General features: G+C 37.9%; 1 non-coding gene across 1 annotated transcript; it reads right to left on the bottom strand.

Moving 5' to 3' along the window:
• Positions 1 to 7,948: 7,948 nt before the first annotated feature.
• Positions 7,949 to 8,080, bottom strand: LOC114622485. Its single transcript, XR_003711609.1, has one exon. It is a non-coding gene; the product is annotated as a small nucleolar RNA SNORA17 (small nucleolar RNA).
• Between the last annotated feature and the right edge of the window lie 19,605 nt (positions 8,081 to 27,685).

The raw sequence follows: 27,685 nt of genomic DNA, 5'->3' as shown, positions 1-27,685 counted from the left end.
TTTTTGCTATGAGACTGGTAAGCTTAGAATTCTCCTGCTGCAGACTCAGTATCCTCATTGTTGGAACTACAAGTGTGCACAACTATACCTGGATTTATTACTCTAGGGAAATAATAATTTTTCAAGTGTTTTTACGACTAAAATTTAAAACTATGGAAATGATTCAAAAATATAGTTTTTAGCTCAGAGGAACACAGGACTATGGTGACACACATTTCACTGATTATTTGCAACTGGCATGTGTTAATCATAAGTACATCTTTTGTTTATCATGTTCAAAGCCAAGCTCAGCAACTCTCCCTTAAGATTAAATTACATGCAGCATTCTTCAGTTTGAAGTACAGAACCTCTATTACACATTTAATGCAAGACTGATGTAGGAGGAAGTTCCTGTGTACAGTATCCTCAAGGATTGCAGATTTTTCATCTCAAATATCACTTAAATGCAGCCTTTATTTTATTATGAAAGCTGTGTGCAATTTTACCTGAATAAATAATTAGTTACCATAGTTTCTAGTGTACAGATATATGAGTATACTATATTTTATGTAATATATTATGCATTCTATTTTATATAATATAGTATATGGTTTAATATATTTTACTTGTATATTAAATCAAATATATTAAATAATAAACTACAATTTTTATACATTTTATACATCTCAACCTGTCACATCTACCATAGATCCTGGGATGAGCCCAAGTCAAGTGGTGATGGAATGAAGCAAAGAACAGATAGAGACAGACATACAGACAGAAATCTGGTGTCAGGAGGTATGGTATCTCTGATGGAGAATGAGAAATCTTAGCATCCTGGATACCTAAGTGTGTTTATTATACAGAATTGAACAGAGAAGTGGCTTATTACATACAGTCAGACAAGAAGGTAGAGTAATAATATACAGAAAAGCAAGGAGGTACAGTTTATGATATAGAACTGAATCAAGGAGACAGGTTTAACTTAATAAGAACAGAGAAATGCTCTCTGTATGTGAGCAGTCTTCTGGACAAACATCCAAGTAGGCAAAGTAACAGTGGACATTTCTATACACTTGGACCAGCAGGAGGTTTTGCCATGTCTCTGAGTCTCAAAACAAGGGGAAGGCTTTGCCACTTCTTTGTGGGTCTAAGGGTTTGAGTTCCTTGATATGGCCGGTTCATGCTAAAGCACATTTACTCAGGATGTATAAACTCAGGGCTTTCTCCACTCCCTATGCCACACATTCCAATTATTGACATATTGTACATCTTATTAACATGTCAGGTATATTACAAATAATATGTTGACATAACAGTATACAGACAGGAATCAATTATTTTTCATAGATATATTTGGACAGAGATAATTGCCAACTGAATTCTGAGTTCACTTAGAATCCCAAATGGCTGACTATCTGTTCTATTGTAGGCACTGTCTTAGATAGTTGCATGAAAAATTCCCAGACAAAAGTCTGGATTCTTTTGGTCCAAAACTGTTTCAGATTTTTGTGACTGATCTAGTAGTAGGGCCATAACTAGGTTATTCCTTTCTTTTAGCCCTGATGACTTTAGCATCATTGCTAATGATTAAACTATGTTAGATTCACTAGATTTGTATGATGATTATGATACATAATGATATCAGAATATGTCAATATTTGGAGACAGGATATTTTGGAAGGTAAGTGGAAGTGGGTTCCAATCCAGTACTACTGGTTTTCTTACAAGGATAGGGAAATAGAACAGAAACACAGAAAGAAGGCAGTTTGAGGAAATAGCAAGAGGGTAATCATGTGCACATCAAGGGAAGAGGCATCATACATTATTGCTGCCCTGATTAGAGTTTTGAGCCTCCAGATGTGTGAAGGAATTGATTTCCTTTGCTTAAAGCAGCTTGTCTGTGTGGCTTTATTTAGGGTAACCCTGACAAATGAGCCAGATCGTCTCCTCTGTCTTCAGTCTTAGCTTTGAGATCTTGGCATGCTATATTACAAAACTCACTTAAGTCATTTATACAAACAAAATTTGTATGTATGTATGTATGTATGTATATATGTATGCATGCATGCATGCATGTATTTAGTGTGCATGTATATCTGGTGAGGGGTGTCACACATGCAATGATGCTCACATGGAGCTCAATGGGAAAGTTTGTAGGTTGTCAGCCTTAGTGCTAAGCACCTTTACCCACAGAGACAGTCCAAGTATTTTTAGTGACAACAGAAGCTTGTATAGAGCGTTACGAAACTATGTATATAATGCTTTATTTAATCCACATGTTAACCCACAGGCATCACTCTCTCTATATCCCTTGTCTCCAGTGACTTTTTCCTGAGTCCACTCAGCTCTTAAATAATGGTGTCTGGATCAAATCAGCACACTTAAATTTCAAGTTTATGAGTGTTAAATAATTGTCTGAATATTGCAAAAAGTGTACAATGAGCAGCCTGAATTAGCTTCATCAAGAGTGGTTAACACAATAGGCTTCCTTCACCCACTCCCGTCATGACGCTTAGAAGTGCATGTGTGGGACTGTGTGTTACTCTGTTGCCTCTGGTGTCTCACTGAGACATTTGCAATCCATTGGAAGCAGACACCTCGTAGCAATAGTCTCCAAATGATATTCATTAAGTGAAGCTTTCTTTGCTCACAATCTAAAATAATCTTGTTTTGCAGAAATAAACAAGAACAGTAGCCTGGGGTTATTCAGGGAAGATTCCATCACAGAAAACAGAATGTGGAAGTTGTTAGTCTTTTTGCCTCTATGAGCTGTTATGATACCTCTTGTTTAAGATCACAGCTGGGAAAACTCAGTTTATCAGTAGTCTGAGTGCTGAACCCTAGATCTTGATGCTGTCTGTAATAAGCTGCTGTTAAGAACTGCAGGAAGCAGAATGAAGTGTAATATACTGTCTGTTAGTGGAGTATCTTCAGAGGGTCAAAGCAGAGCCTAAAATTGAGGTTTACTGAGTAAAACCTATATTTAGCAGTCATTTTTAAAGCATTATTTGTGTGTGGGTATGTGTGTGAATATGTATATGAGTACTTATAGAGGCCAGAAGAGGATGCTGAATCCCTGTAGGTAAGGCTGGTTGTGAGGTTTCCACATGGGTTCTGGGAACAGAACTTTGATCCTCTACAAGATCAGCAAAAGCTCTTAACCTTTGAGCCATTATTCCATTCCTTTATCTGGTATTCTATATGAAGGCATCATTCCTTGCTTAATAGTGAACATTCTATTCAAATTTCTGTTAATATTTCACAAGAAATTTATTAAAAATTAATACTAAAAGATGTTTTAAAGTCTCAGAGATTATTTTGAAGATCCCCAATACTAATTTATAGCCTTTACTTCACAGAGCAAAGGTCCAGCAATACTGCACATGTAACTCAACAACTTCTAATTATTACTCAAAAATGTTTGTTAAACAGGTTTTTCAGACTTTTCCACTAGTGTGATGTTTGTAGTGAAGAGTAAGAATGAAGTTTTCCATGTGCGTTCAAGTATGTAAAGAACTTAAAGTCAATTAAAAGAATAATATATATGTAAAAGATTTGCCAACACCTCTGTGGTTTACAAATCAATGAATTTAAAGAAAATCTATTAATATATCATTGACATTTGACCCTTTTAGCAAATAACAAACACACTTTATTTAGAAGGTATTTTACATCGGGTATTTGGAAATAATAATGATTAATTTTGATGGTCAACTTGATTGAATTCAGAAAAAACATAGAATAGAGTGTGGTGATGAACAGAGGCAGGTGAATCTCTGTGACTTTGACGTTAGCCAGATCTACATACCATGTTCCAAGCCAGCCACAACTACACAGTGAAAAAAAAAAAAAAGAGGAGGGACCAGAGCAAGACCCATTACTGAGCTGCACCTTGGGTGTGACTCTGGGGATTCTTACAGAGAAAATTGACTGAGGGAGGCAGACCTGCTCTAAATGTGAATGACACAACCCTATGAGATGGTGTCCCAGACTGATGAAAAGGAGAAAAGGAGAAAGCTACTGTGGAATTTTTTCTCTGTCCCCTTCCCCCCAGATAAGAGCTAGCTCCCATAGCCACATGCTACATCTGTTCCGTGCCTTTTCTTTCTTTTTTTTTTTTTTTTTTGCTTTGTTATCAACTATGCTTATTAAGCAGTCAAGGAAGCTCTTTGTATGTGGACTTAGCATATGGAAGTTCTAAATTTTTATGAATAAAAACGTTTGAACTTGAGGCCTACCTGCTAATTCTATTCACCCTGAATTTCTTCAGTGGACAGGCCGTGTGCCAGAACTGTGTTTCTCAAATACTACTATAAGCAACACATTCATACCTGCTTATTTGAAGTCATACAGAAAAGTGTTTTATATTTCTTAGGTCTTCAATTTCTGTTTTCAGAGGCTTGAAGTTCTTGTCATATAGATCCTTCATTTTCTTGGTTAGAGTTACAGCAAAATATTTTATATTATTTGTGGCTATTGTGAAGGGAGTTGTTTCCCTAATTTCTTTCTTGGCTTGTTCATCACTTGTATATAGTGAGGCTTCTGGTTTGTTTGAGATTGTTTTATATCCAACCACTTTGCTGAAGTTATCAGCTATAAGAGTTCTCTGGTAGAATTTTTGTGGTTGCTTATATATACTGTCATATCATCCACAGATACATGTGACACCTTGAGTTCTTTCTTTCCAATTTGTATCTCCTCGATCTCATTTTGTTGTCTAATTGCTCTAGATGGAACTTTGAGTATTATAGTGAATAGATGGTGAGAGAGTAGGCAGCCTTGTCTAGTGCCTGATTTTAGTAGGGTTGTTTTATGTTTCTCTCCATTTAATTTGATGTTGGCTGTTGGTTTGCTATACTTTGCTTTTATGATGTTTAGGTATGTTCCATGAATTCCTGAGTTCCCCAAGACTTTTAACATAAAGAGGTGTTGTAATTTGTTAAAGGCTTGTTCAGTATTTAATGAGATGATCACTTGATGTTTTTCTTTGAAGTTGTTTATATAGTGGATTATGTTGATGGATTTTCATAAATTGAACCATTCCTGTATCCCTGGGATAAAATCTTCTTGATCCTGATGAATGATGACTTTGATGTTTTCTTGGATTCAGTTTGCAAGAATTTTATTGAGTGTTTTTGCATTGATATTTCTAAGTCAAATTGGTCTTCGTGTGATTTAGGTATCAGTGTAACTGTAGTTTCATAGAATAAATTAGGCAGTGTTCCTTTTGTTCCTATTTAGTGGAAGAGTTTGAGGAGTATTGATATTAGCTCTTCTTTGAATGTCTGGTAGAACTCTGCCATCTAGCCTTGTGCTTTTTTTAAGTTGGGAGATTTTAAAGACTGCTTCTATTTCCTTAGGGGTTATAGAAGTATTTAGATACTTCACTTGATCTTGTTTTAACTTCGGTACACGGTATCTGTCTAGAAAAATCATACGCTTCATCTATATTTACCAGTTTTGTTGAGTATAGGCTTTTGTAGCAAAATATGATGAGTTTTTTTGAATTCCCTCAGTTTCTGTTTTTATGTCTTCCTTTCATTTCTCATTTTGTTAGTTTGGATACTATCTCTCTGCCCTGTTGTTGATTTGTCTAAGGAAGGGTTTATCTATTTTCTTGATTTTTCTCAAAGAACCAGCTCTTGGTTTTGTTGATTCTTTGTATTGATTTCCTTGTTTCTAGTTGGTTGATTTCAGACATGATTTGCATATTTCCTGCCATCTACTCTTGGGTATGTTTGCTTCTTTTTGTTCTAGAGCTTTCCCTTACAACTTTTGATATTCTTTCTTTGTTCTGTACATTTAGTGTTTTTCTTATTATATAATGGGAGGGTTTTCTTTGCTGGTCCATCTATTTGATATTCTGTATGCTTCTTGTATGTTTATGGCCATATCTTTTTTAGATTAGGACATTTTCTTCTATGATTTTATTGAAGGTGCTTTCTGGCCCTTTGAACTGTGAAACTTCATCCTCTTCTATTCCTATTATTCTTAGGTTTGGTCTTTTCATTGTGTCCCAAATTTACTTGATGTTTCAAGCTAGGAATTTTTTACCCTTTGTATTTTCTTTGACTGATGTGTCCATATCTTCTATGGTATCCTCTGAGATTCTTTCTTCCATCTCTTATATTCTGTTGGTGTTGGTTGCATCTGTAGCTCCTGATCTCTTTCCCAGATTTTCCATCCCCAGGGTCGCCTTCTTTGTGATTTTTTTATTGTTTCCATTTCCATTTGTAGGGCTTAGACTATTTTGTTCAATTCTGTCACTTGTTTGATTATATTTTCCTCACTAGGACTCCTCTCAGTTGCCCTGTGTCATGGAGATTCTGCACTTTTGGATCTGCAGGACTGGCTCCTTCATACACTCTAGCAGTTCATTAAGGAGGTAGATGTTGGGATAGGCTAATTCAAAACCCTGAATCTGGGCCTGAGATATGTCTGAGCTGATCAGCCTGCCAGCTGTCCTACACTCACACCATAAAGGTGAGTTTTCTTGCCCTTCCCTGGCTGGTCCATCAATGCTGCTGCCAGCCTGGGGCAGAGTATGCCCTCCTGCTCATGCCCTTGTGGCTGGCTCAACCATGCCCTTGCCATCAGGGCCAGCTCTATTGTGCTGACAAGGAAAGGTTCAGGGCCTGCTCTCAAGAGTGCTACAGCAAGCAAGAGACAAGGGCCAGTTCTCCCAGTCTCATAATCGTGGGGCCAGTTTTCCTATCCATTCCTTGACATAGGTGACAAGAGACAAAGGAAGGAAAGAGGACATTTTTCCCTAGTCCAGGCTACCACACAGCAGACAAGAGTCAGAGCCAGCTCTCCAGCAATCCTCTTGTCCAGGACCAGCTCTACTGTACAGCCCAGGCAAGATGCAGGGCTTGTTCTCCTGAGTGTTTCAGCAGATAAGAGAAAAGGCTAGCTCTCCTGCTTGCTATAGGGCTTGATATCCTGCCTGCCATAGACAGCAAGGGGCAAGAGTGTGGGAGGGCATCAATCCTATATCTATGTCATAGCACAGAAGACAAGTTGCAGGGCCAACTCTCCGACACCCATATCTTCAGGCCAACTCATCTGCACCCCTATCACAAGGGTTAGCTCTACTGTGCTGTAGGTGGGGAGGGCAAAAGGGAGGGGATGGTATTGCTCCTTCACTGAAGCCATCCCTGGGCAAACAAAAGGTAGAAGTCAACTCTCCGATGTTCATGTCTTCAGAACTGGCTTACTCCAAATTCTGCAAACCAGGGCCAGCTTAACTGTGCTTCTTGGGCAATATGTGGGACCACTCTCCTGAGTACTGCAGCTGGCTAGGGGCAGGGACATGTCCCCTGCTCGCATATTCCCAAGGCCACTTCTCCCATGATTCCCAGGTGGAGAAGGGGGGTCAGCTTTGCATAGCCCTCAGACATCAACATCCCCATGTAGCAGCCCAGACCAAGGACTTCTGCCTGGCCTTTAGTGATAACAGACCCATGCTCCCGAAGGGCCACGAACTCAGATGTGTCCCTCAGTGGCAGCACAGGTCAGGATCCCACCTTGGTCCTAGGTGCCATCACTAGTTCCCCACATCAGGCTGTTCCTCACTGCTCTGAGTCTCTGGTTCTGCTTTGTCAATGTGCCCACAGGCTTCTGCTGCTTTTTCTCTTCCATTTCCCTATCACTTACTTGCCCCTTCTAATGGCACCTGGAGTCTCTAAGTGTCTAGGGTAGTTTATGAGTGTTTCAGGAATGCTATGCCCTTACCTGTGTATTATAGCACCAAGGAGGTGTCATCTAGGGCATGGTCTGTGCCCCCACTCTTGAGCCTGAATGGTGGACATCTCAGGCTATCTTCCTTCCCAGGTCCCATGGCATTAGATTAGTAGTTGTCTTGTGCTTGCTTCACTCCCAGCCTGAACCTGTGGCCCTATGTGGAAATCCTCTGGCTCTTGCTCACTCCTGACTGGTGGTCAGCTCAGGCTTGCTTTTTTCAGGGAGTGTTAAGCTACTAATCATACAGATGTTCGCAGGTCAGAACACTGAGCATAGGCATAGCCTCTCTCCTCTCTGCCACCTACAGAAGTACCTGTGACACAGCAGCCACACCTGAAATGCCCCTGGGAGCAGGGATTTCTCATTTTTACTTTTCTTTCCTCTTTGTTTAGTTCATTGGACATGATTAGCTTCAAGTTGTTTATTTTAATGGATATTCTAATTAATGTTACCTGGTTCATTAGCATTTCTTTGGGTTAAAAATGGCTATACTTTCTAAATGTTCATATTCATTGAACATTCATTTATTCTTTGTAAGAATTCATGGTCAACTTTCTTATTTATTTGTTTTTCATATATTTTATCTTATATTATGTACCAATTCTTTACTTTTTAACTTTTGTGGTCTGAAGGACACTGAAATTTGCTATTCCTTAGTCTATTTTATTATTTCCTTTCATTTTGAATGTAGTTATGTTATGGCCTTTCAAAATTATTAATGTGTTACTTCTATACACAAATATTAGAAGCTGATTCTACTTTGTAATTTGAATATTTTAGTATTATAATTATTCATATTTGTATTTTGATTTTATTATTGAATTTTTTTTATACATCAAAATTAAAATTCTGACTTTGGAGTTTTTGTGTTTATTTTTAATCATGTTGAATCTGTTTGAATTTTATTATTTCATACATTATATAATTATGCTATTTGATTTTTCTACTGGCCTTAATGATTATGCTTAACTACGTCAATAATAGTCTAATATTTTTATTACGACCAATATGTTTTGTTGCAATTTTGAAATATAAGATTACATATGTGGATATTTCATAATCATTTTTGTTAATAATCAATTTCAAGTTCAAATGTACAAAAACTGTTTTACATCAGTGTGTTTGTCTTTAAAATCCTTTAACAGAAAATCACTAACACTAAGGGTATATATATACATACATGTATGTATACATACAAATATATACTTACAGTAAAACTACAAGCATTATAGATTCAAGGTAACTGTTACTCATTTGCCACCCATTACCACATAACTTAAACTTTGTGAATCTCAGCAGAGTATTTACAAGGGAAGCACTTGCTGCTCTGAGCCTGATTATTTTGTAATCTGATTATTCACAGCTTGCTAATTTGTAATTGGGCTTTAACAACTAGAAAACCTCCAGATTTCAGAAAAAACTAATTTATTTTTTTTCTGTGGTTAATTGTTATGTTCACACTCAAAACAGTGGAGCGAGATGACTTCTAGTGGGCTTTGTGCAGTGTTCTGGAACCAATAAAATGTATTATTGATTGCCTAATGAGAAGCACCACGTTCATACAAACTCACTGTGTCTGGGCAGGGATACAACTGCTCCTTCCATTCTGTCCTGAGAATCACCTGCCATCTCACCCTAGCTGACTGCTACAGAGCAAATGTGCTTTAAATTAGGCTGGCGGAACCGACAGGGAGCTTTGCTCAGCCTCTTATCTTCATCCTTTCCTACAGAGCTGCCTATTGCTTCCAATTTAGCTAAAGATCATCAAAATTAATTATGATCGAGTGGTACAAAAGTTGAGACAAAGTTAAGTCACTTTGAATCTTCTGAAATTAGGTAGTAAAGTAATATATTTCTCCCCACCACTACATAAGGCTTAAAAAAGCTGATCAGATAAGATGATTAAATTTATTGTTTGAAAAACTACAATTTTAAGAACATGTGAAGAAAACAGATAGTGCAAAGGTAACCTGGCTTGTCAGGGTCAAAAGGGAAAATTAGGGCAATATTATATTTCATTAGACATTTTGATCAGCATTCTCAAAATATAGCTATTGAAGTCTTGTGATTGGGAGAATGAAAACAGTGTAATTTCAGAACACAAAATTTCAAAGGACTTCTATGACATTAAACACAGTCAAAGAAGTAATCTCAGTCAGAAAAGTTTGCCATGTCTGTGATAACTCATGCCACTATAATTTCTGCTTTTAAACAACCAAGGTTCATTGAGTACTTACGTTAGTCAGGGTTCTCTAGAGGAACAGAATGGCTAGGATAGATATGAGTTGTCAAATCATATTATGCAATTTGGTTAATATCAACTGTCCCGCGCAACCTCCCGCCAGCAGGAAAGACGTGGCACACTCAGGATCCTTCTGCAGTATAAGCTTTAATGCATCTTGAGAGGGAGAGCATAAGCTTCACAAACGAGGAGGGACCCCAAGGGCCTAAAACCCTTCCCTTATATAGAAAGCTAAGCTCGCCTGGGACGTGGCAGTCTCTGATGGGCTCCTGTTGCCTCAGGCCACATGACGTGTTCCAACTGTCAGATTAATAAAGGCGGGAAAACCTTCCAGCGCATGCGCACAGACTTGTTAATGGCAATGATGTGATAAGGATAGCTTCCCACATCTGCCCCCTTTTTTATTTAAAAGTGACCCTAAGAAGAGGCCATAGAAAAGTGAAAGAGTTCAGGCCGGGCAGACACAAACCAATCAAAAGGAGAGAGGTCTAGATTTTCTCCTCCTCAATAAGTGAGGCAGGCCCGTGTCTCTACACTCACTTCGGGGTGCAATGGGAACTCGAGCCCTCCCGAGCTTAACGAGTGTGAGAACAACCATATCACAGTCCTCAAGGTGCAATGGGAACCCGAGCCCTTCTTGAGTCTGGATTTGGTTCCTGGGACAGATAGAGAGAAAGAATTAGGGAAGCCAAAATGCCCAACTCTTGTGCAATGGAGAAAAACTCCCAGAGGTGCCAGGGCCATTTGGCAGGGGGAGGAGATGGTATTACAGATTATGGCCTTGTCTTAACAGGTCTTTGGGGCAGTTGTTAATCATGGCTATCCAGTCCCTTAGTCCAGTGCTACAAGTGCCTGGGCAATCACCACCTTATCCTGTTGTCACTGTGACCTGAGCTTGCAAAGGAGCCGCAACACGAGCGCCAGCCCACAGCAGAGCAAGGCTCCGAAAAGACCCACCCCCAACCATTCTTTAAAATAAGAAAATATTGAAGAGATCCATGTAGACAGTCCTTCGGTCAGGGACAAATCAAGTCTGGTAGAATTCACTTCTATAATCGCAAAGCGTAACTTCCGAAGCGTCTCTTCAAACTCTACAGTCCAATTCTGTAATAAAAACTGAGATAAAGTTTTAGAAAAATTTGCTGCTTCCTCGTCTAACTCCGCCTCCTCTGTAGAATCTAATGACTCCTCACTGGAGTCCCCAGAGGAACTCTCTGCACTGTCGATAGTCAGTGCCTCTAGGTTGGGGTAAAGCGAGCTTTTCCCATTAGGGGGTATCTCTCCTTTTTTAGGAGGGTTCTTTTCTTCAGCTGAAAGGTGTTCCTTTTCCTTTTGTTTCGGTACCTTTTTCCTACGCGCGCCCATCCTCTCACTGCGTTCGGTTTCTGACATGCTATCCTGAACATCTTCTAGCGTAGCCTGTCCTTTCCTTATGGCTATCTTACAGTTTTCATCTTGTAGGCAGTTCTTAATAAGTTTCCAGATCGCAACTGTGCCGTTACTCAAATCGTTGTCATCGCGGTGCCTTTCTAAGTCCTTTCCCAGTTTATTCCAAGAGGGGAGAGCCAAAGACCCAGAGACGGCAAACCAGGGGGCAACGCGATCCACCTCTTTTATGAAGTTCCTCAAAGTCCTGTTAGCAATTTTAATATCCCGCTGTTTGAGTACGGCCTCCAAAGTAGTGATTACTGACTGTGATGAACCCATGACGGCCGCGGCTTATCTACGTCCGCCTTAGTACCGTCTCAAAAGTGAAAGTAACAGCGGCCCAGCCCGCGGCTTATCTACGTCCGACTAACGGCCGGGAGTCAAGAGGAACTTTGTCCCACCTTTATCTACAGGAGGGAGAAAGAGACAAGACCAGTGTCACTGGCTATTTACTTCAGACTACTTTGCCACTAACAATGGCCACCGCGAAGACAGAGCAAAACAAGCACCATGAAAATGACAGCCAAGCACAACCCGAATATTTCAGGAATAGACATACCTCTCCGAACTCACCCCTGCAGTTCTGAATCCTCCTCTATCGAGGGGTCCTCCAAGGTGCTGACGATGGCAAGGTCAAGTGTCCCGGGTTTCTGGCACCAGTTGTCCCGCGCAACCTCCCGCCAGCAGGAAAGACGTGGCACACTCAGGATCCTTCTGCAGTATAAGCTTTAATGCATCTTGAGAGGGAGAGCATAAGCTTCACAAACGAGGAGGGACCCCAAGGGCCTAAAACCCTTCCCTTATATAGAAAGCTAAGCTCGCCTGGGACGTGGCAGTCTCTGATGGGCTCCTGTTGCCTCAGGCCACATGACGTGTTCCAACTGTCAGATTAATAAAGGCGGGAAAACCTTCCAGCGCATGCGCACAGACTTGTTAATGGCAATGATGTGATAAGGATAGCTTCCCACAATCAACACCTTTCTAATACCCATGAGGCTAAGAGACTGGTGCAGTTAGTTGCTCTGTCTATGTGGTTTGATGTTTCAGCCATCCCAGTCTTGCACTGATGATGTGGAGGTACCTGGAGAGCCTGAAAATTATGGTTCTAATACAGCCATAGAAAACAGCTCAGCTGCAAGAAGGATGGCCAAGAGGGAAAAAGGTGAATAATATTCCTTTTTCCATATCATTTTTTTTTTTACAGAATGGTACTGGAAAGTGAGGCCCCCACTTTCAGTAGATTGTCCCTCATCAATTAAGACATTTATTCAACTGAAGCTTCCTGCTCAGGTGATAGTAAATTGTAGCAAGTTCCTATCATGAGCAGAATATATTGTATAAAAATTATTTTCAATATGACTTAAAATTTAAAATAACAGAATTGATGAAATCAGAAAAAAAGAAAGAAAACCAGCCATCACACTAAATGTTAAATGTAATGAGACAAAAAGTTCTTCATACAACTATTCCAGAATAGAGGTTTCATTTGGCATAGAGTTCTGAGACATATTACATTGGTAAATGATTGGAAGAGTCTGAACATGCCATGTTTCTTTTGGTTTAACTGAATTACATGGCCCCATACACACAGGGGCGGGAACTGGACAATAATTTTATACCTTCTCTGAGCCAGTATTTGAGTGAACAATTAACAATTATTGAAGACTTAAGGACTAACACCGAGTACAGAATGATTTAATTAAGTGGAACGCATTAATTATTATTTAGAAAAGATACCATTTAAACCTAAAACTTTCCTGCCAGTTTTTCAAAAATATGTAAATCTCTAGCCTGGCTGTTGGATATTGACTATACCTTAAAGAGATAAGAACACAAGTAGAAGGCATGTGGAAATGTGTAATTTTTATTATGAAAACTGCAAAGGCACAGTATACTGGATTGTTTTACCTAGTTCAATTTGTAAACACTGTTTAAAATAAAGTAATCTTTAGTGATAAAACTGGACAAGATGCTTTTGTGAGCAATGCCATCCATTGCTCTTGGGTAGCCATGCAAGAACACATCTCCTTATGCTGGAGACTTGGGAATAGACAGACCAGTGTTTTTAATACCTGGATTTTGGTAAGAAAAGGTTTCTGTAGAATGTATGTGAGGGGGTTAAAGTTAAGAACAGGCATTCAGAAAACACCACTTTTAAACTTTTCAGTAGTATTCCACTGGAAATTGCCATTTACTATAGAAATCCAGCCAATAATGACACTAATTTCTCCTGAAATCATGTCATAAACTCTTACAATTGTTTCACATAATGTAGCCCCTAACGTGAATTGGTGTGCTTCTTTTTAAATAAAGAAATGCTGTGTTGTTTTACAAAATATCCCTTTATCTGATCCAGCATCATAATCATGTTTTCTCTTTCTCTCTAATCAATACAAAAGATATATTAGTCTTTGAGAACACAATTTTGAAGAATAGTTTGCTTAGATCTTAAACATAGACTATGATTTACTTTTGCACATGTTGACTAGTATCTCATATTAACTAGAATTTGACGATAATATAAAATTGTCCTAAGTTGTTGAGGATCTAGGAGAAATAAGTACAGGGTTAAGATGTAAAAACGGCCAAGTGATCGTGGTGCACACCTTTAGTTCCATCACTCCACTCGAGAGGTAGAGATTAGTAGATCTCCAAGTCCCAGGCCATCCTTATAGAAAGAATGAGTTCCAGGACAGCCTGGGTTACTCGGGGAAACCCTATCTCAAACAAACAAAAATTTAAAAATGACTAAATGGAACTGGAGTAAAAACATTCACTAGGAACAATCTGTCTCCTATTTTTCTCTCTGTTGTCCTATGCACTCAGTGTTACTCTTCAGCAGGTCTATGCAAAATCCTAGAATAAGTAAGATTAAAAGAACACAGGAATGTGTGAAGGATCTTATGCATGCATTAAAGGCAGCATATTCATTTTTTATAGTTTATCTAATAAGTGTCCTTATGTGTCCTCAGGTAATGAATCTATGAATAGTACAACTGAGTATCATGTAGCCAAGACTTGATACCTTAATAAAAAGAGAACAGAATACCAGAAGATAATCCAGAGTCTCAAAGTATTTGAGTTCCAGTGTTCTAATTGTACATGTAACTATAGGATATTTTCCACATTTATATATAGGATATTTTCCACATTTGTTATCTGATAATAAAAGCATCACATTTTTTCTCTACCAAGGATATTTTAGGAAATACCAAATAATATTAAAATTTTTCCTTAAAATGCATTTAATATGCAGTTTTTTATACTAGAAAATTGTTCATAATTTATTTAAATTAAATGTGATAGGTTTCATTTAAGAACATGCTATCTGGTTTGGTAGCATGTGAGTGTTTATATGCCTGGCTTACTGACTTTTAAAGAAAGTTGTTAGGATGAATTAATTAAGTCATTCAGATGTCATCCTCTTAAAGTCATTTGCTCTCACCCTGCTGATGTGAGTGTGAGGAGATGTTTGGTACCTGAAAGTAATGGGTTTGTTTGGAAGCATAGGACCCAAACACAGAAGCAACAAAACAGATTTACAAAATCCAGAAGCCTTTGCTGTACTTAGTAGAAATGTCTCTCAAAAGTTCCAGATCAACACTAATGGCTCATATTTCTAATATGCTGTTTAAGAAAACTGAGCATGGCTCTGTCATCCAGACCTTTCTTGTGAGAAACATCACAATGGCAGGCTAGATACCTAGTGCTTTAGCAGGGCTTATTGTACACATTTAGCTTTTATCAGTTCCAGCATACAGCATTCAAGGGGGAGAGCCAATGATAGGATCATGCATAAAGAAAGAATTTTAAAGTCTTATGAACATTAGTATGTTTCAAAAGCTCATTAGCCCTCATTTTCGTTGTTTTGTGTGTTCCGTGGTCAATTGGCGCTTACAGGAACTGGCCTGGTCTGCATGAAGCAGGTGCTTTCCTGCATGAAGCAGGGCAATGTTTCCTAGCATCTTCTCCTCCACTAGCATTTCAGGAGTAGCCCTTGGGAAAGAGCTCAGTATTGCTAGTTATCCAGTGCGTTTCATCCAAGCCGTAGGCTGTATGTTATTTCTGTTCATCAGTATAATTAGAAAATTCATCCTTTCTACTCTATGCTCATAAAATCCAGTTATATATTATTTGCCTCATTTCTCCTTCTCTTATGACTTTAAATTCATTGAATTAAATTTCATTAAAAATTTTAGTGATATATCAGAATGAGAGAGAAATTGATAAATACCTTATTGGTTAGAGATCGCCATGGTGTCTCTTTAATATATTTAATAACACTGGGGTAATCAAGTGCCAGTTAACACCAAGTCGTTTTATTTTGAATATAACTATTAGCATTGTCATAATATGGTTTCAACTCTGTGGACATAATGTATGTTGTGTTTTATGAATTACCAACTCATACTGAAAACCAACAATGATAATCTGTTATTAAATCATGAAAATATTGATACTACTAATGCAATCTTAGCGTTTGCTAGGAGGAGCTGAGTACATTATTAAGAATAGGTGAGATTTATGACTTAAAATATTGAGTAACACATTTTCAGTAAGTTGGACTTCAGTCTGGTAAAAATATTAAGTGAGATAAACTAAATTCCTTGTGTTAATAATTTGGAAAAAATAGCTGAAATATACACTTGATTTTATTCAATCGTTTTAGTTACCAAGTTGTCAAATAGCTACATGAATTATTCAGGACAGCACATTTAACTGGGTAAATTTGGATTAATTAATACAGAAAGAAACAAAGAAACTAGGAGTCATGACACATCTGAGAAAATGACCACATATCAAGAAGAAAGAAGCAGTGAGTATAACCACACAGGCACAAAATGAGGAGGTGATTCTCCTGAGTGACTGAGGTAGACAGGGAAGGATCCATCCCTTACTTTTCACTGAAATGGTGAGTGTGTGCAGGTTTAAACACTGGAATTGCTGGAAGTGAAGGGCATTATCGTTTACTCCCTTCAACCTTGTCTCCTTCTGTTAACAAGGCTACGTTTACGTAAGCAAATTATAATTGTTGAAAATCTTGATCAACTTTTAAGACAAGCATGGTACACTTATTTTATCACCATGGACAAGTGTGCCACTTCCACCATGTCACATACACAAGTACGGTACTCTAAAGACACCAACATACACAGACATGGCACTCCTACCACAACACCATGCACAAACATGCTACCCTCATCACACAGAAGCACAGCACCTTCACCACACTGCAATATACGAGCATGGCAATCCCACCACATCACCATACGCAAGTGTGGCACTGTGGCCTCACCGCCTTACAGCAGCATGGCACTCTTACCGTGTCACCATGCACAAGCATTCTGTCAGTTCTGGTTTTGCCTCCAACTTCATCAATAAGTAATTGTAGGTAGAAAGTTTTGTGAATATGTACATCGCTGTGTTTGTGATGTATATATGCATTTGTGTATATTCAAATGCATGTGTAGGTATATGTGTGTGTTCACAAAAGTCAATGCTGTGTGTCTTTTCCTATTTTTCATTATCTTAAGTTTTGGGTATGAGATATTTCACTGAATCTGGAGATCATGAGTTTATCCAGACTGGCTGATGATATTGAGCTGCAGATATCTGCTTATTTCCACCCTACCAGCACTGAGATTATAAACATGTATCAGTGTATGAGGCTTTATTCAGTATCTATATGTATTGAATAAATTATTATTAAATTATTAAGTAAATTATTTAAAATATGTTCAGTATATTTTATGAATCTATATGTATATATTATTAGGCATCAGAAACTATCATCAGACAAGTGTGAATTAAGCCACAGGGAAAAACACTGGAATTCTTATTAGTAACTTGTTCTTTTCTGTGAAGAGACTTGTTAATTTTTTCATTCACTAATATAAATAGTACAAACATTAGTATTGAAATTTCTATATGGACATATGAATTTCACTTATTTTTCATAGATACTTACGAAGGAGTTAGTGGATTAGGTTGCAAATATTGTTCATTACTGCTAAACAGACACACACACACACGCAACCCAAGCCTTTCCAGTTTGTTTCCTATGTGTCTGAACCTTTTGGCAATAACACTAGCAATGTATATTTCACCTGCCTTTTCACAATCCTTGCCAATCTAAATCTAAATTTAGAAATCTAAATCTTCTTTTAAATTACAATCTGTATTAGTATCATATCTCTATCTCTATATCATCTATATATATGTGTGTGTGTGTAGTATCATATATACGTACATATAAATATTCAGTTTTACATGGCCAAGTTGATTATTTCCACCAACCAGCCTGGGGTCTTAGCTGAAGGTGCATGTACAAAACCTGATTTTCTGCTTATTAAAATTGTCAGAATCTAGTTCCTTGTTATAGTTCTTCAAATCAGCAATACGAAATTCAGTTCTCACACTTAAATATTGATGAGACTTTATTTTGGCAAGTAGAAGATGCTTCTTTTAACCACCGCACGTGACTACTAAGCTTAGCGGGATGAGTTGTTATACACTCAAGTATTATGCTTGGAATCTAAAATATCCCCGTAGGCTCATATGCTTGAACACTTAGACAGCCAGTAGATGGCACTGTTTTTAACATTGTAGATCCTAAGGCAGGTGAAGCCTCCTAGAGAAGGTTGGGTGAAGGGGCTTTTGTTGTCCTGGCTCGACTTCCTATATTGTCTCTGCTTCCAGGTTTTTCTACTGTGAGCAAGCAATTTTACATTCCAGGTGCCATAGCCAAGACTATGCCAGCTGCCCTGCCTACCTTGCTGTATTAAACTGCACCCCACACTGAGTCAAAATAAATCTTTTTACCATAATTATTTCTTTCCTTTCCTCTTTCTCTTCCTCTTCTCCCTCTCCCTCTCCCTCTCCCTCTCCCTCTCCCTCTCCCTCTCCTCTCCCTCTCCTTCCTCTTCCTCCTTCTCCTCCTCCTCCTCTTCTTCTTCTCTCCTCCTCCTCCTCCTCCTCCTCCTCCTCCTCATCCTTCTCATTCCTCTTCTTGTCCTCCTCCTTCTCTTCCTCCTCCTCCTCCTTCTCCTCTTCTTCCTTCTCCTCATCCTCCTCTTCCTCTTCCTCCTCCCCCTCCCCTTTCATCTCCTCCCCATCTTCCTTCTCCTCCTTCTTCTCCTCTTATTCTTCTTGGTGTTGGTGCTACTTATCTCAATATATTTTCTTCATTAGAAAATTTTCTTCTAGAAACACACATGCTGGTTCCAAAACTGACCTGAAAATTTTACTACCTTTGATGATTGTATGTGGCATAGTGAACAATTTCAGAATAGGGAACTTGAATTCACCTTTGATGGAAAAAAATCTACCAAATCTATTGTAATTAATCTCTTTTCTCAGGAAAATAGGATTCTGATTGCAAATCATCTTACATCTTAATAAAGAAAGGTAGTGTAGTGATTAGCTTTAAGTGTTTGATTTCAACAAGATGGTATTCTCGTTAAGTAAACAGGTATGAAGAGTGCTTTAGAATATTCCAGAGAATACTGAAGTGTGAGTTCAAAGTCTGTTGAACTTATGGTTGTGAGCAGAAGGGAGTGTTGGAGCACTGATACCATCAGCTGCACTGGGATGTCTTCCTTCCTTCCTTCCTTCCTTCCTTCCTTCCTTCCTTCCTTCCTTCCTTCTTTTCTTCTCCTTTCTTCCTTTCTTTTATGTTTAAGGATGTGAAAAGTATGCTTTTATTAACAGATCTCTCTTTTTCTACATCCAAGAGAAGATAAAAGGAGTCATTTAGGATTGTCTTGAATCCTCAAAAGCGGTTTTACATAAAATATAATTATATGATGATGTCCAAAATTGGTACCAAACACCTGGGACAAAAGTTTTTAATGCTTTGTATTTGTTTTTTGTAGCTAATATTGTTGATAATAACATATAAAAGAATCATGCTTGATTAATCAGGAGTCATAATAGAAAACATTCAGTTATACCATTAATGGGCAAGATGTAAAAAGCATTGAAAAAAAAACCAGATTAACTGAATTGCTATTCAGTTACTATTAGAATTCAGGTTGATTGAAAACCAAACTGTCTGGGGCCTGAGTGATTGGTTAGATGTTTAGAGCACTTACTCTTTTTCAGAGGACTTGTGTTCAGTTTCCAGCATCTAATCTACATGGTATCACATGACCATTCATAAATCAGGTTTTGCAGAGGCAATGCCCATTTTATGACCCAGCCCACACTGCACAAACATGTGGTACATGCATATACATGCATGCTAAACACTCATACACATAAAAAGATAAATCTTTTTATAAAATCATGTCGCTTTATGATTTTTTTCTTGAAAAAATATACCAATGTCCATGATGGAAACATGCTATTGACACTGACGAACAAATTTTGATGTAAACTTTCAGACTTATTAATTTTTATATTTCTGTACAAATTATTTTGATGTGATGGATTTATAAGTACTTATATAATTAATTAGTAAATACTTTCCCTAAGAAATTTTGATTACTTTTGAGGAAGTTTCCAAATCCCTTAATGACAGTAAGACAAAAAGCTTTGGAGATGCATAGGAATAATTGGAGCATTAATCATTCACATTTACTCATTCAATGAAACTCCATATGATAGTTAGACCCATCAAATTTTGTATAGGGGTATGAAAATATTATATTTATCTCTGGAATATCTTGACTTAGAGTATTTACATTTTAGTTGAAAGACTGAATATTTTCATACTCCCTGAAGGCAAAGAGATTTATGAGTCCAGTTTTTAATAGTTTAATTTTTTATTATTTGTGTGTATATGATGCGGTGGTGGTAGTGGTGGTGGTGGTGGTGGTGGTGTGTGTGTGTTATCTGTACATATTATCTGTATGGATGCTCTTAAGGAGTCCAAGAGATGTATTTGCACACACTGGAACTGATGTTCCAGGTAGTTGTGAACCACCTGATTTGGGTGCTGGGAACAGAACTCCTGGTTCTCTGGAAGAACAACTTGTAAATTTCTTTATGATTCTTGTTAATAGTTTAAATACAATTCTATAGTCTATGCTTCAATTATGAGTGACTATTTCAAATCAATAGTAGCAAATTAAAGGCACAGATGTATAATACAAATACCATGGTGCAGTTCTTCATTATGCAACATTTGCTTAGACTTGGTTAATGAGATCATATGAAGGAAATGTTTTCAGGTATACATGTTGCTTTGAACATTCTTCTGTGTTCTATGATGTGTAAGCATCTTATCTTCTGAAAAGCCTCATTCTCAAGCAGTTAATAGAACCTTAAAAAATGTCTAAGGAAAAATAACAAAGGTAGGTTACGAATAGTGATAAAACAACTATTCTTGGAGAAATCAGAAGTGATTGGGTTGTCCAAGAGAGGCTTCAAGAAAAAAGATATTGCAAGAGGTGTTTAGGTTATAGATAAGTGCTCAGAAAGTATGGAAAATATAGACAGGTATGATAGTGAACTGTTTGGAACATTAAAAGTACTAATTTAACAAGAGGTTTGAAATTGTGAATATGTTTGTTAAACAGGTTGCATGACAGAATTCAGCAAAATGAAGCAAAAAACAGTTGATAAATGGGCAACTAATAGAGTGCACACGAACTAGTGAGTCTCTGTGATTGAAATTGTAACAGAAGACAGGCCATTAGAGAACTGTTGCAATGCGCTATACCTGGGGCAAAGAGAACAGACTAATCATAAATGAGTTAAAGAGAAAAAGGCACCTGAAACAGTGAAAGATACTTGGAGATTGGAGGTGGCTTGAAGGAGTGAGACGTGTTCTAGAATACCATGCATCCAATAAGATTGCTTCTTGTCGAGGAATATAAAATTTCTTTCTCTCTACTTTATTGTGACATCTTTCTAGTTGCTTCTTAGTAAGGCAGAAAAGCTGCAAAAATTCAACCTACTGAATAAGCAGTCCCGAATTTGTTGCAGGTGCTTGGGGTGTGGAATGGAATACAGACAAAGTTCCCACAGAGTGGGACCCTATGGTATTGACTTAAAGCGAGGCTTCTTCTGACTAGAGACAGAGCAAAGTGTGGTGGGCAGACTAGATATTATGTTAGCTAATTACAGCTCAAAAATAATATGTATTAGGACTGCCAAAATATTGCCCAGAAAAGCTATACTCCTGTGTATTCTATTGCTAAAAAGGATGAGAGTAAAGACAAAAGCAATGGTAGCAATGTTTTTCTTTCCTATCAACAGTTACTCAGGTGTTCAATGTTGATATCTGTTAGGAAGACATACTACCAGATTATCAAGGAGTAGGGTGTTGTTCAGTTTCCATGTGAATGTGGGCTTTCCATCGTCTTTGTCATTTTTGAAGACCAGCCTTAGACCATGGTGATCTGATAGGATGCAGGGGATTATTTCAATTTTTTTTTAATATCTGTTGAGTCCTGTCTTGTGTCCAATTATATGGTCTATTTTGGAAAAGGTACCATGAGGTGCTGAGAAAAAGGTATATTCTTTTGCACTGCAAGGGAATATAAATAAAAGATAAAAATATCTATCTGGGTTCCCTGAGGGACAAGCCTGACTGCATAGGGGTTGATGTCAAAAGTATCCCCTCTCCAGGAAATAGACATCGGGACAGGTATGGCCCTCATGTCTCACTGGACAACGGAGGGGGACTGGAGCCATAACAAGGTCCCCTTCAAATACTGGAGGTCAGGCCTCTATCCCCGCCTTCGCAAGTTTAGAATTGCCACAGCCCTTCTATACTTAGAGAAGGGAGGAGATGTCAGGGGTAGCCCTGCTTACACACTGAAGGCCTAAAATCAGCCATAGGCCTAAAATTAGCAATAGGCCTGTCATACATGTATACTAACACCAAGTCTTGGGTCTCAGTGGAAAAACATTGAAACAGATGGCTATAAGCTAATGTCAACAGGCAGCTTTTGTGGAAATTTACAAGCCTGAGTAGTCATAGTCCTTGTAAACAGGTAGCCTTGGTAGACAATACCAACTTAGATAAGGACAATCGAGTCATAGGCAGAGTCATAGTGACCTGTCCCCTGAACCTTCACCCAGCTGATACCCGATTCTGAAGATATCTGTATTTCCCCTGAACACCCACACTCCAGTGCCATTCCCTTCCCCACATCCTGCCTTTCTGTGTTTATAACCCCTGTGTGAATGAATTACGATTTGAGAAAAAATAAGTTATAATTAAAAAAAAGGAAGACATACTACTAGGAACTAGAGGCCCCTCTTGTTTAAATACTAAATAGGGATATGCTTACATTTTCCCTTTGAGTGTACCATGATGTTCTTATTGTCTTTACCATAAAGTGAAGTATTATAGGATTTTAAGTGGATCTTTCCACATACATACATCATATAGAAGCTCTTAGTAGTAGCAAATCAAAGAAAAAGATGATACAGGACTTCAGCGGCTGTTACTCAGCAACTTTACACCAAAATGGGTCCAGGTGATTAGTTATGAATATTGAGTGACACATGAAGTATCTGGAAAAATATTCTTCAGGCCATGTCTTGACTAAGTCCTATCCATTGTCCACCTATTTGGCCTGGTCACATGGATATGATAGAACTGTAGAATCTCAGGCCCTGCCACAGTCTGTTTTGATGTGGCCTCTTGTGAGTCACATATTCATTAAGAGCCTAGACACATGCTCTTCACTTGCTTTGAATCTCATCTTTTCAGTGCGTACATTCTACGTTTTCTCCGCGTTATGTGCAGTCTCTACTTTAGTTCTCTTCTGAGTCATTCAATTCTTGAGGCAATGTAGACACTTGTGACAGATTTGATAACACCATTGCATGTGTAAATCCATACTATGAAGAAACATCCACTAATTGCTTTTGTTTGAACCCTTAAGATAGCTGAAACCAGTTATGACAAGAGAGAATGAAGAATGCTATAGAGGGTTTTCAAAAGAATGTTTGCGAATCAAAACCTTCAATGCGTTATAATGTCATGACTGAAAAAAATTTAAATTTTTGTTTGTCATAACTGCTACTTTCAGTAGAGCTCCTTAGAAATATTTCTAAAAGGTGAGATATTTAATCCAAAAAAAATGTTCATGGAGCTTTATATACTTAGGAGACTGGATAGATATTGATTCTGACTACATTAAGCCTCTGTTCACTACTGGAGGAAAAATACTTAAGTATTGCTTGTGACATCACATTAACAATGAATAATTCAGCTGAGTTCGATGTAAGAAAGATATTTAATTTGAAGCTTTTGCCACATCATATAGAAATATGTGTCAAGGAATTCATTTTCAAGCATTGTGTCTTTGCATCGGGAAGCAGTGGAATGAAGAGGCTCTGCAGAAGGCATTGACACAGAGCATATAGTTAACTGTACACAGCAGCAACACATCTCCCTCTCCACCCCTGCTATATTCTATTGTAATGTTCATGGTTTATATAAGACTATGTGGAGGATCAGCGTGCAAGCAACTATTAGGTCACAGAATGATTGAGTGTAGAAGAAGACTCCAAATTATAATGCCCCACATTTTGAAAGCGGCTGCTGGCAATTTAACCAGTTTATTTTTCTTTGGCATTAGCAGCAGCTCTGCTAAGGCAGAGTAAATGTCATAAAATGTTTTGTTTTCCAGCAGCCATTGGCAAATAATTGGCATCTGTTTTCCGTTGTCTAGCTGCAGTTGTGCTTTCTGAAACAGAAGTTTCCATTCCTCATCTAATAACTTGTTGATTTTAGAGTCTCAAGGGATCAAAGAGGGGGGAGCTGGGAAAAAAAAGAAGAAAAGAAAGCCTTCAAAATATTTGGGCTGCAGCAACCTGGATGGATTTTGTGTACATTCCTTAACAGGTTATTTGGACTCATTGGTATCTCCCAAAATAAACTGGGACAAGAAGTAAGAGACACTTTTTTAAAAATAATGCAACCTGGAACAAAAGCTTCTCTGATACAAAGGTGAGGAGACAAAAGGTCCTTCTGGAAACAGTTTTGTTCACCTACTTTTTTGACAAGAGCCTCATGTGTTTGCTGTTATAGACAAAGGCGGGGCAAACCTCTAGAATGTTGAAATTGGGTTTGTCTTGCATTCAAACACTTTCAAAAGCTCAGATAAGTAGGGGATGTGATTATTTGTAGAGCAGGAAAGGCACTTACCACTGCAACTGAGAGGAGCCTCTCTGTTTTTAATGTTTAAGAGCAGATAAAATGCCACTTTCCCTGACTTCAGGCATTCTTCTGGCTGAGGACTAGGCCATTAATAGTCATTAACACTCTTTCAAATGTATTGCCAGAGTGGTAATGAAATCAACACCTTCTAATTTTTATACTAAAGCTCTGCCAAAGCACATTTGGTCTTGTCACTACATAAGGATGTGCTGCGCTATGTGCTTGCTACTTAAGATATCAACATAAACACTGAATAAAAACATAAATCTTTTATGTTGTGGAGACATGCTGCCATTTTATTGTAAATCAATGTAGATCAATTATTCAAACCTATCTTATTGTTTACTAGATGGAGGGCAGACAGGCAGTGGTAGGGTCAACTCCTAGTCTGAGTTGACTATTAGTTTTGTTCTTTCAAATAAATCATTAAGCTGAATGGTTTTCATTAAAATTGAGTTGGTGCCATGTTCCCATCTTTGTCCTTTAGTGAAATGTCTGCAGTATTCAGCAAAGCAAATACCTTTTGTTTCTCTAAAAGCAATACCTATTATAATCATAGGTGTTAATGGTCTGCAAATTAACTTGAAAACGCAAGGATAATATTTGCATGTACTGTCCAACTTACAATCTTTTATAATAGAGAAAGAACAAGAGAAATACTAAGAGTAAGAAGTTGGAGGGGGGAAGAGAAAGAGAAGAAAGGAGAGAAGGAGAGAAAGAGGCAAGGAGAAAATTTTTCTTGTTAACTTTTGGAATTCCATTTATTTGACATTTTCTTTCGTTTTTTTCCTCACTTTTCATCATTATTAAAATAGACTAATAGGTTGGAAAACAAACCAATTAGGAAGGAGAATGGAGACTCTTTTGCCTACCCTTTCCCCTCTGGCCTTAGCTGCTTCTGCAGTAACTAAGGTGAGTTATCTTTGCCCTGCTTAAACTTGCTCTTGGTTTTTCTTTCTTAATCACACCAGTGCTCCTGCTCTACCTTTCTTGTGATATATAATTTCTATGAGGCTCAATGTAGTTTCATTGTCATTAGAAGGAAAGAAGGCGTGTTAATTTCTAAGCATCGTGTTTTCCAGTATTGATCATTATAGCTTCTAAGGACATTAACGCTTTCTCATAGAAAGACCTTCTATGAGAAAGTGTAAAAGAAAGAAAGGTGTAACATAACATTTTACCCTTATTGATTACACGTTACAGCCAGCACCTGTGGTCTCTCAGAATCCCTCCATCAGTTCATAGGACCACAGAACAGCTCTGTGTACTCCTGTTGTATTCATTTGGCCAGAGAACCTTTTTCTTGGAACTTTTTTTTTTTTTTTGAGTTGTTTTCAATCAGTATAATGGACACATGGATACTGAGCGCATTAGGACTGAAAGAGGGTAGTTGCTTTCCTGTGGAATGTAACATTCAAGGGTCAGGAAGAAAATATCTTTATATGCAATAAACCTTATATTTTGAAGTAAGTGATACAATATGTAATAACAGGATAGAGAAAAGAGGCTTCATTTACATCAGAGCATGTGACTCTTTCTCTGCTCCTACAGATAGAGAAATGATTATTTAGGCAAAAATAAATGCTGATAGAAAGCAAATAGCTTTGGGATGTGAAGAAAAATGACAAATTGAAAGATAGAACACACACTTTGAGGAAGCCCTTGAGTAATCCCAGAGAATCTCATAAAGACCTCAAATCACTTGCTTGATGAACTTTGAAAATGTACACAAAGATTCTGCTTCCTTAGGCAAACACCAGAAACAGGGAAATGCAAGCCAAAAGTTTTTCTTTTTTTAAAAAATAAATTGGATATTCTATTATTTACATTTCAGATATTATTCTTTTTCCCAGTTTCCCCTCTGGAAACCCCTTATCCCATCCTCCTTCCACTGGCTTCTATGAAGGTGCTCACCCACACACTCCCACCTCCCCACCTTGGCATTCCCCTACATTGGGGCATTGAGCCTTGGCAGGACCAAGCCCTCCCATTGATGTCTGACAAGGCCATCTTTCGCTACATATGTGGCTGGAGCTATGAGTCCCTCCGTGTGTACTCTTTGGTTGGTGGTTTAGTCCCTGGGAGCTCTTGGGGGTCTGGTTGGTTGATATTGTTGTTCTTCCTATGAGCCAAGAGTCTTATGGATGCTTCTCTACAATGGCGATGAGAGTCAATCTCCACTTCATGCCCCTATTCAAATCCTTACAGCCATTTTTAGATGTCAGATCTCTTTAGGGTTTATGAATGTTGGAACCAAGAGTGATTGAATTTTAAACATTACATTTAGGGTTACATTTTCATGGTCATGGGACGGAGGTGGGGGTAATAAAATAAATAGGAATTGCTATGACATAGCAATGCTATTTTATTATCTCAAAGATTTTCCCAACTAAAAGTTTTCAAAGTCTATGTCTTCTCAAAGTAGTTCTTTTTATCTCTATCGTTGCTTCTGTATGAAGCCCTCACATTGTCAATGACTTTTAAGTTTTGAAAGACAAAGACAGTCTTTCAGTCCTCAGATCCCACTTTGTCTGTCTAGACATGATCCAGAAAGTTTGGTTTTGACAGCTAGATAAGAAGTTGATAATGTTAAGAAAATATTTGGTAAAATATCTGTAAGACTTGGCAATATACAAAATTAAACAGGGCATGAAGACAAAAGTAACAGAATTCACTGTTTTCACAGTGCGTTTCTTTGTTAAATAAAATGCATTTGATTTTTTGGGTCCAATTGACAGTCTCCAAACTCTTCTTGATCTTGATGTATATTGTGTTCTCTCTTTCTTGGAGTTCTTTTTTCAAAGTGCATAAGTGAAGAAATTTGAAAGAGTATCAGAGTTCTCTACTTGTAGGATAGCTACAGAAACACGAGAAGGAGAAGTTTGTGACCTGACATGTCCAGTAACTATGCTGTATAAGTGAAAGCTAAGGATTGGCACAAAGATGGTCCTTCCTCAGGATATTTTTCCATGAAAACTGAGAATACTGTACATGGACTTTTAATGCTAGTCAGTTTTGTGAAGATGAGCACACATGTGAACACCATGCTGTAGGCCCATATAAAATGTTCTAAAACATTGTTTTATGGTCATATTTAAAAACCCATTACTATCAAAATTATAACTTTATAACAATGATGGATATATTTAGAAAACCTTTGAATTTTT

The sequence above is a fragment of the Grammomys surdaster genome, unplaced genomic scaffold (assembly GCF_004785775.1).
Source record: "Grammomys surdaster isolate TR1022 unplaced genomic scaffold, NIH_TR_1.0 188, whole genome shotgun sequence".
In the NCBI taxonomy this organism is placed as follows: Eukaryota; Metazoa; Chordata; class Mammalia; order Rodentia; family Muridae; genus Grammomys; species Grammomys surdaster.
The sequence above is the reverse complement of the archived record's forward strand: the minus strand, read 5'-3'. Positions and strand labels throughout refer to the sequence as shown.